Source organism: Furipterus horrens, unplaced genomic scaffold (genome assembly GCF_987537825.1).
Source record: "Furipterus horrens unplaced genomic scaffold, mFurHor1.1.pri manual_scaffold_6, whole genome shotgun sequence".
In the NCBI taxonomy this organism is placed as follows: Eukaryota; Metazoa; Chordata; class Mammalia; order Chiroptera; family Furipteridae; genus Furipterus; species Furipterus horrens.
Genome location: NW_028327176.1, coordinates 149914146 through 149931386, shown reverse-complemented (window position 1 = coordinate 149931386; position 17241 = coordinate 149914146). Strand labels below are relative to the sequence as shown.

The 17241-nt window shown below is 43.6% G+C and overlaps 1 pseudogene; it reads right to left on the bottom strand.

The window, feature by feature from the left end:
* Positions 1 to 8905: 8905 nt before the first annotated feature.
* Positions 8906 to 10262, bottom strand: LOC150007590 (creatine kinase B-type pseudogene; annotated as a pseudogene).
* Between the last annotated feature and the right edge of the window lie 6979 nt (positions 10263 to 17241).

Here is a 17241-nt window from a genome sequence, read left to right as displayed (position 1 = left end):
TGAGGCTCAGCAGAGAGGCATGTTGGAACCCTCAGAGTAATTGGTTAAGAAGCGAGGTCCCCACAATACCAGACATCAAAATATACTACAAAGCCACTGTGATCAAAACAGCCTGGTACTGGCATAAGAACAGACATATAGATCAATGGAACAGAATAGAGAGTCCAGAAATAAACCCAGGACTATATGGTCAACTAATATTTGATAAAGGGGGAAGGAGCATAAAATGGAGTGAGAAGAGCCTCTTCAACAAATGGTGCTGGGAGAACTGGACAGGGACATGCAAAAAAATGAAACTAGACCACCAACTTACACCACACACAAGAATAAACTCAAGATGGATCAAAGACTTAAATGTAAGCCGTGACACTATAAAAGTCCTAGAGGAAAACATAGGCAGGAAAATCTCAGATATCCCACGTAGCAATATTTTCACTGATACATCTCCTTAAGCCAAGAGAAATAAAGGAAAAAAAAATAAACAAATGGGACTACATCAAACTAAAGAGTTTCTGCTTAGCAGAAGAAAACACCAGCAAGATGAAAAGGAAACCAACCATATAGGAAAACATATTTGCCAATGATATCTCAGACAAGGGCTTGATCTCCAAAATATATAAAGAACTTGCACATCTCAACACCAAGAAGACAGACAGCCCAATTAAAAAATGGGCAAAAGACCTGAACAAACACTTCTCCAAGGAGGATACACAGAGGATCCATAGGCATATGAAAGAATGCTCAACATCATTAGCCATCAGAGAGATGCAAATAAAAACCACAATGAGATACCACTTTACACCAGTCAGAATGGCCATCATCAACAAATCAACAAGCAACAAGTGCTGGCGAGGATGTGGAGAAACGGGAACCCTACTGCACTGTTGATGGGAATGCAGACTGGTGCAGCCACTATGGAAAACAGTATGGAATTACCTCAGAAAACTAAAAGTGGAACTGCCTTTTGAACCAGTGACTCCACTGCTAGGATTATACCCGAAAAATTCTAAAACCCTAATTCAAAAGAACCTATGTACCCCTATGTTCATAGCAGCACTGTTTACAATAGCTAAGTGCTGGAAACAGCCTAAGTGCCCATCTGTAGATAAGTGGATTAAAAAACTGTGGTACATTTACACAATGGAGTACTATGCAGCAGAGAGAAAGAAGGAACTCCTGCCATTTGCGACAACATGGATGGAACTAGAGAGAATTATGCTTAGTGAAATAAGCCAGGCAATGAAAGAAAAATACCATATGATATCACCTAATACAGGAGACTAAGGAACAACACAAACAAATGAACTAAATAGAACAAGGAACAGAATAACAGTTATTAGGGGGGAGGGGGAGGGAGAGAAGGGGGATAAGTAAGGGAAGGGTTAAGTCAAAGAACATGCATAAATGACTCATGGACATGGACAATGGGGAGGGATATGATTGAGGGAGAAGGGGTGGGCTGGGTGGGGGGAGCAATGGGGGAAAAATGGGACAACTGTAATTAAAAAAACAAAAAAAATTAATTTTTTTTGTCAAAAATAAATAAATTAATTAATTTAAAAAAAAAAAAAGAAGAAGAAGAAGAAGCGAGGTCCTGAACATGCTCATGAGAGGCTGTCTTAGAATTGAGGGTTGAGGAGGGGGCGGGTAAGGCCAGAGAACAGTGCCACCTTGGGCCTGTCCTGGTTATGCTAGCCCAGGCAGTGCTGACATACACACAAACAGCAGAAGGAGGTATTCAGTGGATGCAGAGTCCCGTCACCCCACTCGGTGCCTTGCCAGGTGTGTCTGGGGCCCCCTGAGTTCTCTGCTCTGCTTTTCCCCCTCTCCCGGGTCCTGGGCAACCTCGTTCATGCTTCTGGCTGCAACTGCCATCTATTATTCGTCCATGACTCCTGAATCCACATTCGCAGGCCTGGTCTCCTCCTGTGTTCCCATTGGCTTCACCTTGGTTGGTGCCCCAGAGCACCTCAATCAAGAAAGGCAACAATGGAACTCCTCACTCAATCCTATGCCGCTTCCCATGTTTGAAGACGCTCACCCCCTCAGTCCTCCAAGCCAGAAATCAGGGGGTCATTTTGAGACACCCCCCCTTCTTCTTTACTCCTCAGGCCCTACTGATTCCATCACTCTCCCACATCTGCACCCACTTCCACTGTCTACAGCAAGGACTTTTCATGGGAGGGTCTCACTTTCTTGAGGGTGTTTTGGAAACCAGAGGAGCATTCCTTGACTGTTGTTATTTCTGGGTCTCTAGGAGAGAGTCACACGACTCTTTTCCACTTATCAGAGTAAAATGTGATTCATTTTAACTGAGGACTGAATGTTTTCAATATCAAACATCCTGAAAATGAGACTTTTTAAATCGTGACAACTGTACTGTGAATAGAGTGAATCACTGGCCTTAAACCTACATTTCAAGTCTCAGGGTTTTAAAGATATCATTTGAAACTCAGGAACAAAGTGTGGAGTTAGTTTGGAGAATTGGCTTTATTTCAGCAACCACAAAGTTAGAGTATTCTGTTCTGAAGTAGATCAAAGCTAGCCTACATCAGTTTTATCTCTTTTAATCAGTTCATAGTGTTCAAAGATGCCCCCAAGAAACATTGAATATCAACAGTAAAAAGTCACCAGGTCTGTGTCTGAGAACACAGGATTGCAGGTAGCCGTGTGGCTGAACCAGTCCTTGGCCTCTGAGACTCACACACAGGGCCTTCGACTTTACTCCTTATCCATTTTCCCCCTACCATTTCCACCGAGGAGGGGCAGAGAGGGCAGCAGAAGGCTTTGGCTGCTTCAGGACAAGACTGTAGCCCAGTTCTCAGCCCCACAAGGAGGGGACCCTATCAGCTGCTTGGTCTGACAGCTCCTTGACTTGCTCAATAGCATCCGCCTTCATTTTCATTTCCCTTCAGCCACCCACTCTGGAGCATCACTCCAGACCTCATCATCAGCTGGGACCATGTCAGCTCCAAAGTCCTAACCTCAAATATCCTACTTTCCAGGCTCAACCTTTTATTCTTCCGGTTTTCTCACTGATTCACTCCCACTAAACCTTCAGCCCTACCAAATATGCTCCTTGACACCATCCAGCCCTCGGTCTCCCCCAGTCAGTTCCACTCCAACCTCGCTCCCTCCCCACCCAGACAGGGTCTCAAGTCAAGCACACAAAGCCCTATCTCACTAGCACCTTTGCTTTTTCTGTACTCACTACCCACCCACCTAGCAAAACGCCAACCCTGGATCCTTCCAGCCATTCTGCCTCCTGCTTCTAGTCACACGCAGCTGGGGGAAACCACACCACTAATTATATTGATGCAGTCACAGCCTGAGACATGTCACCCTGGGACAATCCTTTCCCGTTCCTTTGATCCGCTTTTATGCCCATTTCCTTTTTCAATAATTCCAAGTCTTTTTTAAGCCTCAAACCAAATTCCTGCCAGCACATGATGGCATGTTCTGTTATTTCATAACTGAATTAAAAGCCACTGGCAGAACTCCCTCCGCTTTCTGCGGGCGCTCTGTCCCTTCTCACTTTCCCTTTTAGCCACAGTCAACGGCAGAGGTACACACCCAGGATGTGAAATGAAGACAGCCTCTGGCCTCAAGGAGCTTACGTTCCAGAAGCAGCGAGACATGCAAGCATGGTTCTGTGATGGAAGCATGGTGGAATGGATGTATATGAAAGTGCAGAGGAAAATCTGGAATAAGAAGCATCTGAGGCTTACTGGGAGACGAGGGAAAGAAATTCATAGCTGAGGCTTCTGAGCTGTGATTCAGCATCTCGTTCTACCTATTGCTTCCCCTTACTAGCATTTTCCCATTTAAAAAATTGTGATAAAATATACATAAAATTTACTGTTCTAACCATTTTAAGTGTATAGTTCAGTGACATTAATACAATTGCATTGTTGTGCAACCATCACCACCACCCAGAACTTTTTTCCATTTTCCAGAATGGAAACTCTGTTCCCGTTAAGTAATAAAGGCACAGCCATCTTTTTATTCACCCAAGCCAGAGACTCTGGGTGACATCCTAGACCGCTTGTTTTCCCTTAGCCCCATTAAACCCACCACCTGGCCTAGCTGATTTTACCTCTAGACGTCTCTCATCTGTGCAGTTTTGGTAGCTTCCTAAATGATGTCCCTGACAATCATCTGGTTTGTCTTTCTCCCTGTCTGTTGAAGGTCAAATGCTAGACTTCTGGATTTGGCCTATCTGCCTGTGCATTTTATTTCTGATCTCATCCTCACACCCCAGATAGGAGCCACTCACAAATCCACATGCTGTCTCGCATCTTTGTCCTTTTGCATATGGGAGTCACCCAGCTTGAGCTAAAGTTCCTGTCCTTGTCCACCTGAATGAGACACTAATCATCCTATAAGATCCAGGTTCCCTGAAGCCTACCTTGTTCCACATCCCCACTTTCCCAGTCCTTCAGAAAATACTGACCATTTCCTCGTGGGTGCTTTCATTATGCTTTTATTTTATTCTTCATCACAATGCAATGAAATTTTCTATTTCCCCTTGCCCAAAGGGCAAGAACCATGTCTCACTCATTGCTGTACAGTGCTTGGCCCCCAGGCTGCCATGCACTACTATTGTTCGGGTTGGGCCCCAAGGCAACTGGCAGCGGCCAAGATCCAGCCTTTACTTGCCAAGCTCTGCACCCAGGCGTGGGGTTACCCCTGCCCAGAGGAAGGGGTGCCTTCTTCTAACACACATAAAGCAGCTATATAGGATAGCGGTGACTCTGCCTGTCACATAGTAAGGGTTTGATTAGTGTCAATGCCCTTTCTCTCTGTACCTTCTTTGCTCCTCTATCAGCTGATGCCACTGCTCTTGGGAGTATGGCCAAGTGTCATCCTAGTCTCCAGACTCTAGACTCCTCCAGTACCATGAGGGCATGGAGGCCTTGAGGGGCATCCTGCCTGGAAGGAGAGCTCCCCATGGCTCCCCTTCTGCAGAGACTCTGGCCTCGCTCAGGTGCAGGGGTGGGGCTCTCTGCTAAAACTAGACACAGCACATTACAGACATTACAGCCTCGTAAGGATTAAGCAGCACCTTGGAATTTTAAACCTATAGAATTTATGGGGCTCTTCTCATCAAAGGATGGCAAACACGAGCAGGAGTCCACCTGTCTCCCTTTCCTTGACCATGGCAGACCTGCCCAATCAGTTATGACACTGTTTCATGCTTGGGATGCTTAGACTACTCCTCGGAAAGGCACTAATTGTTGGAATTGGTGTTTAAAACAAACCTTATTTTGTATCTTTAATCTAACCCAACTTCTGATTTTATGAATGAGGTAGGACCCCTGTCCTCCATGACCCTCATTCCTCTACTCTGTCCCTTCATCTCTAATTAAACTTGACCTGGGATGATTTCCACTTAACTGGCCCCTGTCCTGGAAGTCTTTCCTCAGCAGTCTTGTCCTTTAGAATCAAGCTCTAGACACCTTAGCACTAAGAATCATAACATTTAACTTCAGAGGGCTGCTTTGATTTCCTCACTCATTAAGCAAAGAGTTGAGGTCTAGAGACTGAAGAGAAGTGGTTTGCCCGAGACCTCAGGGCAATTTATGATTGAGCTGGGTAAAGTCCAAGTATTCTAATCCCAGTCCATGGTCCTCTCCTCTATACCTTTCTGTGGCTGATGTTCAGTATTTATTTACTTAGTGTATGGCATGAATCATAGACTTTGAAATTAGAAAGAATCTTATACAGTATCTTTTCCAAACTCCCGCAGAAGACAGAAGTTCCTTCCTCTGTAATCCATATTATGTGAGTGTATGAAAGGGGACCTGTTAAATCTAGAGAGTTTAGGAAGCAGGAGATGGGGATAGTGGAGAAACACTGAATTTCTACCAACTGCTACTCATCCATTGCTTGATTGGGTAAGCTGGGCTCTGTATGATTACCCACACTTCATGCACCAAATGCTTGCCCTGAAATTATCACACATTAACTGACCAGATGATTTAGGGCTCTAGGCTCTCTCTGTTTTGAGTGACTGTTTCCCTCAATCTTTAGGAAACACACTCATCCCCCAAAACCATGAAGGAACAGAGCAAGACCTACAAGTTAGAGGGATTTTTTTCCCTCTCTCCTTTCTCACTGGCTATTGCAAATAAAACAGATCAGAAACAAAGATAGACTTCTTGAATACATTTTATCCTAAACACAAATGTAGTGAACTCATGGTTAGACTTCTGAAAACTATTTAAAAACTTTGATCTCCAATTTTTAGATTATAAATGGTTGACTTGGGTAGTGGATGGATAAGAGAATGGAACTGGGAAGTCTTAGAGGATTATCCTGTGATGTTTTACATGCGAGGAAGATGCACTTTAGCCTCATTGGACAACAGGTCAAACCCTTTACAAAATAGCTGGTCTGCTGAGCTATCTTTGCCTTACTCTTCTCTCAAATGCATTCTTTCACTAGGTAAACCCTGAAGTCTACCCAAGTGAAAGCACTGGCTGAGCTCACGAGACAAAGCACTGGTATCCACAAATTAGGCACCTTGTCAGTATCGAGGTAGGACTGGCCACTATTTTGATATCCAGTTGTAAGTCAGCCAAGGGCTTAAGGACTTAACTTCCTTCATTCTCTAGTATTCATTAGCTTGTTCTATCATCTCCATTTTCTAGGTGAACTCCAACTTACCTATCACCTCCTCTTTGAATTTCTCCCCGAGGCCCTGGGTTAAACACTCCTTCCTTTATGCCCTCACAGAACTTTTTACATAACTCTAGATGTTATCTTTGAGATCTTTGAAGTCACTCTTTTGTTTATAGAACTTTCCCCCACTAGACTGAATTTGTTTCTAGAGTCAACGGTTTCATCACCCTTGTAACCCCAGCACAGAGCAAAGTGCCTGGTACTAAGTAAGCACTGAATAAATAATGTTTGAATAATGCATGGATTAAAAAGTGAGTGAAAGAGTGCTCTGATACAAATGGCCTTTCAATCCCTTTCATCTATCTGTTTATATTTATTATTCCCGATACTCAGCACTCAACTCTGTGTAGTAAGGAGAGTATGAAGGGAGGTAAGCTCATCCTCCAGGATGTTTCTTCTCCCCCTGGGAGACGGCATAACTGTATAATACCTCCTTCTTTTTTTTAAAGGAAATGTGGTCACTGGCTGACTGCACAGGTATGCTAACTCCTCATCAGGATGAGGGAACTCTAGGTGGGCTGAGTTAAGAACATTTGGGAAAGTGGACAAAGCATGATAAAAGAGTGTGGAAGCAGCTCTGCTCTCACCACTTAATATCACTACTTATATATGTTTTTCCTCTGTCAGAGAAATACAGAAAAGCACTGATTTATCCAAGGCACTGGTATACCATTTTTCTCTAAATATTTCTTCTACTCCAGTGAGTGAAATATCTGAAGCCAGGACAGCTCAAGATCAAGTCTACTTATTTATTTGCTTATTTTAGATGCTGGTTTATGTAAAAGGGTGTGACTGATGAAAATCTTAGGGCTCTCCAGGGGAAAATAAAGCTGCATAGATTGAAAAGCAGTCAAACTGCCCATAAACAAAGAACTCCTTCTGGTCTCAAATACAAAGGTACTCTTATTCTTGAAGTGTTAACTCTTTCTTTTGCCCTTCTGAACCAGAAGGTCAAGGTCAAATGCAGTAAAGGGAGCAAGATTTCCACACCAAACTTAACATGTCTCTTCCCTGGGAGGGGTGGGGTGGAGAGTGGGGAGTAACAAACTCTAAAGGAAATTACACAACTGGGGTCAACCTTGAAGTCCTCCTTGGGGTCCCTCAACTTCTTCTTTTCTTGTGGTTGCTCCACCATGAAAAAGGTGTCCCTGGTGGTGGGGAAGTCTTCCAGCAGAGCTCTCAGGCTATTGCAGTATGCCATGGTCTGACCCCAGGGAGTATAGTGAGATATGCAGTGGTTAAACCTGAAAAGTCAGAAAAGATGAGGTCCAGCAGGTGAGTCCAAGTTGTTCCACGTCTCTCAGAGGTCCCAGGATTTACTTTCCTGAAAGATCCTTTAAGGAGAGCAGAGGACCTCTGCCATGAAGAAATCTCTGTCTGGATGAGGCTTCTATGCATGAAGGCAGAGGCCTGGGACCCTTCAAAGCATGTCTTGTCTTTCACTGCTGTTGCTCCTTCTTCAGTGTGTCAGAAGGCAGCTTCACTTGGTTTGATCTAATAGGATGGTGGCTTACATAAAACAAACCACCTGATGCATTGTCTGGATTTCTACATAATACTGCTGTTTATTGAATTCAGAGTGAGAGCAAGCAGCACATGTAGTTCACATATACTATACTTACTTCTGACAATATTCAACTATAACATCTCTCTTGGCTTTCTCAATTTCACCCTGTAATAAAGAAAGATGATAGTTCTTCTGTTAGACAGTTGGTTATAAACACTCCCTAAGCTAGTACATATGTACAAACTTGTAGCAAACTTAACAGCAGAAAAAGGCCACACTGTTGAGATACTCCTTCTGAAGGTCAACTTGCTGGGAAACACTCCTCCATCGGGCTCTCCCACTCCTGTACATTCTGCTGGGTGAGTTAAGAATGCAAGGCCCTGAACACTCTTTACCTGGGCCATTTCTCAAGGTTATGTTTGTAGGAAGCAATCTTAAAGGAAAGGTAATGTCTTCCTCCGGGAAGAAGAGCAGGCTTGCTATAAAAGAGGCGGATTCCCCCAAGCTCAGTATTTTTTTTTTTTTTTTTTTACCAAAACCCTTGTTTATTTCAGCATCAGCAACATCTCAGCCATCACAAAAATAAACTCTACCTAGGGAGACAAGTCTCTACAGTGAGGCTTTAAGGGTTCAGCCTCCAGGTGGTGAGCATCAGGGGTGCATGGTGGGCACTGCCCGAGCAATAAGTTAGGAAGCAGCAGGGCTGGAGGCCATGACAGGTGTGGGCCGGGCTGTCACTTCTGGGCAGGCACAAGGTCATCGATGGCCTGGCCCTGTTCCAGCCGCTGCTCCATCTCACTGAGCAGCTTCACGCCGTCCACCACCATCTGCACCAGCTCCACTTCTGAGAAGCCCAGGCGGTCCGCATTGGAGATATCAAAGACCCCGCCCACAGCAGCGGTGTCTAGGCCACCTGTGCCTCGCTTCTGGAGCCGCAGCCTCTTGAGCACTTCCGAGAACTTCTCGTGCTTGCCCAGATGGGGCAGCTTGATGTGCACACCTGCCCGCAGCCCCGTGCCCAGGTTGGATGGGCAGGTGAGGATGTAGCCCAGGTGAGGGTTCCACATGAACTCATAATTCTTGGACTTGAACAGTGTTTCAATCTGGGTGAGGCCATTGCAGAATCGGGTGAACACCTCCTTCATGTTGCCCCCCCTCTGCATGGAGATGACCCGCAGGTGGTCCTCCTCATTGATCCACACTAGGAAGGTCTTATTGTCATTATGCCAGATGCCGCGGGCATCCGGCCAGTCCCGGGCCATGCCCGAGGCCAGCAGCAGGGGCGACACGGGCTTGTCGAAGAGGAAGTGGTCGTCGATGAGCTGCTGCTGCTCTGTGTCCGTCATGCTCTTGAGCGCATAGTACCTGCCGGCCAGGTCGCCCTCCAGGCTCGACAGGGCTTCCACGGCGAGCTTCTCAATGGCACGGCGCTCCCCGCGGCTGCAGTGCGGGGGAAGGCAGAAGCCGCGGATGCTGCGGCCCGTGCGCACCCGCGAGCTCAGCATATAGTTGGGGTCCAGGTCGTCGCTGCCCAGCAGGTTGTCAGGGTTAAGGTCGGTCTTGTGCTCGTCAGTCGGCTTGTAGCCGCCATGTCGGTCCTCGATAATGGGGTCAAACACATCCTTGAACACCTCGTACGATTCCTCGTCACCTGCCACGCAGCCCACCGTCATGATATATGGGTGACCCGGGTTGTCCATTCCAGTCTGGATGACGTCGTCCAGTGTGAAGCCACTCGGCGTGCTCTTGGCGCGCAGCTCCGCGTACAGCTCGGGGGTCAGCACCTTGGCCATGTGGCTGTTGTGGCTGCTGAGGTCGGGGAACTCGTCCTCCGCGGGGAAGCGCAGCTTCAGCGTATTGTGGCTGTTGGAGCAGGGCACCGCGGCGGCGGGCCGGCGACCAGGCGTGAAGGGAGCACTGGTTCTCTCCACAGCTCCGGGAGCAGCACAGGCGAACCCCCAAGCTCAGTATTACTCAATGGTAACAAACCCACTGCGTGCATCCAGGCTGCTCCATGTTGCCCCCTTGAGATTTGGGCGGCCAAGGGAACTGACACAAACATAAAGCTCATGTTGCTGGCTCTGCTGTGAATAATAAAGGTCTTTTGTCTCTGACCTAGGAGTCTTGTGTCTGCACAGTCACAGGTTAACTCCCAGACCTCGACAAAACGGACAATTTATATTGCCTGAGCCCTTTCTAATCTGATAGGCATTGGATAATCCTAAAAGCAGTTAATGGGCTATTACATTTTCCATTTGGTCAATATTTTTTAATATTATAGTAAAAAAAACTGATCTATCGCCCCAATGACTTATTAAAAGAACTCCTTTGTCTCCATTATTACTCATTAGTAATCTTTAAGTCTGGCCTCCCTCACGTCCCATTTGCAGAACTGGATTAGGTAAATGTAAGTCTTTCCTTTTCAGTCACAGGCAGGAAAAAAAATGCTAGAGATTGTAAACCTGCCATTTCTCTCCTATATATTAATATATTAGCCTAATTATGTCCTCATCAAAAATTAATAAGTAATTAAATGGTATTCACAAAATTAAACAATATTTTTAACTGTTTAAACACTCGAGTTTTCTAAGTATTTTTCAACAGATTGGGCTAGTATAAAACCCTTAAATAGAAACATGGTGGCTGTGCCCGAAAAACCAAAATACCAGGTGAATGAGATGGCAAGAGTCTTTGTTCACCTTAAGTACCAGAGCGTCACTTAGGAATGGTCAAATGTTCCAGAGCAGGCGCTAAAGCTATTTCCATTTAGAAAGTGACAAGACACAGTGTGACCTTGGAAAAAATGCACATATTTTAAAAACTAGACTGCAACTAGCTAGAATTGGGCTTCCTTTCTATTTCTTATTGAACTTCCTTTTTCAGTTTTTTATAATATATGTTCAATGGTCCTATCCAAATAGGCTGAATGCAACAGATTCCAGGTTAAGGGTTTTTATTGCTCAAATGTAAAAGATGACAGGAGAGCTTTAGGGAGCCCCTCTTACTGCACTCATGAGGCCCTTCATTGTGTCAGCCACAGCTTGTTTCCTGAAGAGGAAGGCGTTCAGCATCATGTCCCACAGCCCCGCCTTTTCTAGTTGAATAGACACGAAAGCCTCAGGAGCCCTGACAAGTGAACAGAGACATCTGAGTCCAAGGCAAGTAGACATATAACAAGAAGACAACTCGAGAACTCTCTGATGGACAGGGACACCGGAGGTGGTGTACTGACCTTGCAGCTGGGGAGCCAGTGGCTCAGTCTCTATGGTCTCAGCTGCTTCCAGTGTTTCTGATTATATTCCCTGGGGATGCCGATGATGTGCCATCCTCCTCCTTGGTAACCCCCAGTGCCTGAGGCACACATCAGCAGTCCCAAACCTCACAGTCTGGCCCAGCGTTTGCACTATTCAGGTCCCTTTGTGTTCTCCTGCACTGATGTGGAGGGGTACCTGAGCTGATGTGGCCTCCCAAGGGTCTGCTCGACTAGACACATTGGTTTTAAATCTTCCATCCACACATTGGGAATGCGGATTTAGGGCACTTGAGCTCTGGCTGTATGTCAGGTTAATGGTAACTTGAGTGGTAGAGTAGCTTTACCTGTTTTTTGTTTTTTGTCTTGAATTCTAAATTTGTCCAAATTAAACTAGAGTGTCATTGGCATGCCCCAATGAAATACTCAGAGTATCCATAATTATTGCAGAATACAAATATCTTTCCCTGTCATGGTGAGAAGAGATCAAAACATAGTAGGGCCCTGACTGGTGTGGCAGTGGGTCTGGTGTTTTCCCACAAACCAAAAGGTCGCTGGTTAGATCCCAGGTCAGGGCACATGCCTGGGATGCAGGTCAGGTCTTGGTTAGGGGAATGAGAGAGGTAACTGATCAATGTTTCTCTCTCTCTCTCTCTCTTACTCCTTCCATTCCCCTCTCTCTAAATAAAATATTTTAAGAAAAAAAGACATAGTAGGGCATCCCTGCTTTATAGACATCTCTTTAGAGGCTGTGTTTCTCTGCCAACACACCATTCTATTATTCTAAGCAATGGCAAAACCCTTGTTAGAATAGTGAGGGTAGTTCCATGCTTTTCTCTAAGATAGACATGGAAAGTTTGGAGAGGCTATTATTCTTGTGTTCTACCCTCTCTGAAGTTTGAAAAATGCAGAAAAAGGGAAAAAGAGTGGGAGAGAGGAAAAAGTAAGAGAAGGAATAAGACAGGAGAACAGAAGAGAAAAGAGGTTGCAATTAGGAACTGTTAACTCCTTCACAGACTAGAGTATATTGTAAGGAGATGAGCCTTCTCAGTGTTCACACGAGGTTCAAATGAAACCCATGCTGGTCACTCTGAGAGTTTATGCATCCCTCAGTCCCATAATATTCTGTTCTTCATTGACTTAAAAGAGGACACTTTTATTTTAAACCCCATCCCCCCAGTACGGTACCTTTTGGTAGCCTGGGGTCTTACTGAAGGAACCACTGGAGTTGGGGCTAACAGCAATATCTCTGTGCCATTTACAGTTCTGGAATTTCTTCTGGTTGGACCCTGATTTCCTAAAATATTTCAAACCAAAGTGAATTAAATTTGTTGGATTTATAAGTACTGTAATACTGGCTATAAAATCATCTCCCTGCCACAACTGACCACAGACACATGTAAATAAGTAGATACATGGGCTAGGGGCTGGGAATGGGAAGAAGGGGGAGGGGAGAAGAGGACAGAGAATAAGGGAGAGAAGGGAGGAGAGCTGCCATTTTGTACAATGAAAGGGTGAGACACTAAGTGTAACTATTTCCAGAATAGAGTGCAACTGTCTAAAGTACTCTGTAAAAGGTTCTCTATTCCACAAGGTGTCTAGTTGGAGTGCTTGAATAGAGTGGCCTCAAGGAACAGTGCTGCTGGACTTCATGCTGCAGGAGCTGGGAAACAGTCTCAGGGTGCCTATTCATTGAGGCCTAAGCAGAGGGAGGTGGCCTATTTATGCTGCCATGCACAATGCAATGATGAAGAAGGAAGGGGGGGGTAGGGGAGAGGAAAAGAATGATGGAGAAGGAAAAAAAGGAAAATTATATTTTCCAATATTTCTATTGGTTATGGAGCTATTGAGGATGATGGATACAATTCTTTTACATTTTTATAAAATAATAAAGAGAAAAATATTAAGTTTTCAAGGAAAGACCATTCTTTTTCAAAGAAAGAAGTAAGGAGTTCTCATCTGAATTTCTAAAAGAGAATGAGGCAAAAGAAAAAAGAAATGCTGGGTAAAAATGCGATGCTTCTATCGTGACTTTTTCTGAAGACCCTATGTTATTCCGATCGCCTGGACATAGTTGAATATTCCAGTTCAGAAGACCTGAGAGGTCTTAGAAAGGCTGTGTGTGAGCTCAGAGGGAGAAAACACAAGCCGTGCAATCAGGTCCCAGTGCTGACACTCAGCTGGCGATCTCGGCTCTTTTCCTTAACCTTTCAGAATCTGTTCCCTCACCGAGAAGTCCCCCATCTCACGGGCTGTTGAACAGGTCCATGAGCCCATGTATTCCCACCCCTTAGCTCACTGCTTTGCCTGGATCACCGAAGCGGCTGAGTTGAACTGCTAAATCTGACTCCCTCAACTGCCTTCAACATCCCAGCCCATTTTTCATTTCTATCCCTGATTGCCTCCTCTTTCCAGCCCCTTCACAGATATGTTCATATCTCTTTTATTCTTAATGTTCCCACCTCCTCAAGCTTCCTCCTCAATTCTGACCAAACTTCTTAAAGAACTATTATGGACTAACTGTTTGTGTCTCCCCCTAATTTCTTATGTTAAAGCCCTAACCCCCAATATGATACTGTATTTGGAGATAGGGCCTTTGGAAGGTAATTAGTGTTAGATAAGGTCATAATGGCGGGGCCCTAATCTGATGGGGCTGGCACCCTTATAAGAAGAGAAAGGCACAGAGTTCTCTCTCTCTGCCTTGTGAGGCCACAGTGAGAGTATTGATATACACAAGCAAGAAAGGAAGAGAGCTCTCACCAGAAACTGACCATGTGAGCACTTTGATCTTGGATTTTTAACCTCCAGAACTATGAGCAAATACATTTTTGTTGTTTAAGCTACTTAGTCTATGGTATTTTGTTACAGCAACCTGAGCAGACTAATACAGCAGCAGTAAATATACACTGCTTGCTTCTGTATTTCTATCATCTTCTCACTCCTATCTCTGGCAGTCTGACCTTCACTCCACCTTCATTAGAACTACTCTGTCAGAGTCAGCAATGAACTTGGAGAAGGTCAAATGGCCTCATTTTAATCTCTACTTTTCTCGTTCTTAACTCTATCAACTTTCAACTTCCTATTCTTTCTTCTTCTTTTAAAAATAATAGCCTTATTGAGGTACATTTAACATTCAGTTAACAGCTCCTATTTAAAGTGTACAATTAGATAAGTTTTAGTAACACAAACTGAAACTATCACTGCAAAAAAAAATAAAAAAGACCATAGCCATCCCTTCCACTCAGCCCCTTTCCTCAAGTAACCATTGCTTTGCTTTCTGCAACTATAGATTAGAATGCAGTTCCTAGAACTTTATGTAAAGGGAGTCATAAGGTATGTACATTTTTTTTTTTTTTTTGGTCTGGCTTCATCCATATTGTTGTGTATATCAGTAGTTCATATCTTTCTATTGCTGGGTAGTATTCCATTGTACGAATATACCACAATTTGTTTATACATTCATCTGGTGATGGGTATTTTAGCTCTTTCCAGTTCTTGGCTAGTCTAAAGAAAGCTGCTATGCACATTTGTATATGTTTTTAAATGGACATGTGCTTTCTCTTGGGTAAATACCTAGGAGTGGGATGGCTGGATCACCTGGTAAGTGTATGTTTGACTTTTAAAGAAAAGGCCAAAACTATTTTCCAAGATGATTGACCATTTTGCATTCCCATTAGCAGTATATGACAGTTTCTGATTCTTTGCATCCTTGCCAAAACTTGAAATGATCAGTCATTTAAATTTTAACCATTCAAATTAGTATGCAGCCATTTTTCACTAGGGTTTTAATTTGTCTTTTTCTAATGACTAATGGTGTTGAACACCTTTTTTTTTTTTTTGGTGCTTACTTGTCATCTGTACATCTTCTGAAATGACTCACTTCTTCTTGAAACACTTCCCTCTTTTGGTTTTGGTAGCAGTGCACAATGTTATTCTCTGTTTCTTTCTTTTTTCACTTCCTTCCCTTCTTCTTCTTCCCTTTCACTCTCTTCATCATTTATTTCTCATTATATCATTAACCCTCTTCCTGTCCCACACTTGTAGGAAAGCATATAAACATACACACACACACACACACACACACACACACACACACACACACACACGCACTTGTCCTAATGCCTTCTTACCCCTCCCAATGCTGCAGGTCTTTCCAGGCTATTCCTCTTAATGTCTCTCCTCATCTGCCTTGTGCTTCTATCTAGTAACTTTCAATGTTTGCCCGCTGCATGGATCTCAGGGAGTGATTTCTAAGCCTCTCAACCTCCACTGCAGAACAACTCCAGTTATAGCTGTTTAATTATTAATATTCCTCATAAGATTAACTTAATTAAACAAAAGAAGATTCCTTTATTTCATGCCAACTTTGCATGAAAACCACAAGTGGTGGTCAAGCTGGGCTCATTTTTTCTTAGCCCTCATCTGTCTTCACTTCCACACCTGAGCCTCTGAAGGATCTTTCTCAGAATGATCACATAGACATCTCTGCCTGTCAAAAACTCATTCTTTAGGTTTTCCCAAATGCCCTTTCTCTGTGCTAGCCTTCATGGTTCCCAGATGTGACCTTTTTTTCTTTAAATTCCTTCTTTAGCTTGCTGAACCTCTTTCATGCCTTGTATTTGAACTACTTGCTGACCTGTCCCCCTTACTCACACTGGTCTGTAAGTTCCTCAGGAGCATGGATTGTACCTCAGTATTACATAATGAGCCCAACTTATAGCATGCACTAAATTAAGATTCTGTGGTTGAATTTTAGAAAATAGCTCACTCTATTCTTGTTTTCTCTTCAGTATCTGATTTCTATGGGAATTAATATTTGGCAGAAGTGGGGATTTGCCCTCCGGTTTCAGATTGAGTATTCTTGTCATACTTATAAATTTGCACTCTCCTATTAAGGTGAAGATTATAAACAGATAAATAGAGGTAGATAAATATGATAAGTGGTCAATTTGGTGAGCTGTATAGAATCCATAAGGTTTAAAGAATGTTTATGTATAAAATATTTAATTTTTATACTTAAGTTGCATTCACCAATACACACACACAAGAGAAATAGAGGAAAATATCTGTGAACTGATTTGGGGCGATTTCCAGGATATGTTGCTAAGTGAGAAAACAAAGTACAGAAGAATATATACAGGGTGCGGCAGAAGTAGGTTTACAGTTGTGAGGCTGCAAATCAGAGTTTATCTTTGTATTATTATTTATTAATTTTTATATTTTCCACATGAACAACTGTAAACCTACTTTTGCCCCACCCTGTAAATATGTATACAATCCAAACTTCTTCATGATAAAATCATTTAAAAAAAATAGAAATGGAAGGGAATGTCCTCAACCTGGTAAAATGCATCTATGAAAAATCCTTACCTAACATCATACTTAACGATGTAAAATCGAAAGCTTTCCTCCTAAGATCAAGAATAAAACAATATGACCCTGGTCTGTGTGGCTCAGTTGGTTGGAATGTCCCATACTTTGAAAGGTCCCAGGTTTGATTCCCAGTCAGGGCACATGCCTAGGTTCACATTCGGTTTCCAGTCAGGGCACATGTGAGAGGCAACAGGTTGATGTTTCTCTCTCACATTGTTTCTCTCTCTCTCTCTCCCCTTTCTCTTTCTCTAAAATCAATAAATATGCCCTTGAGTGAGGATAAAAAAATATAAGACAATAATATCCACATTTCTACTCAACATTGTACTATAAGGTCTAGCTAGGACAATTAGGCAAGGGGAAAAGAAGACATCCAGATTGGAAAGTAACTCATAGAATTATCTCTATTTGCAGATGACATGATCTT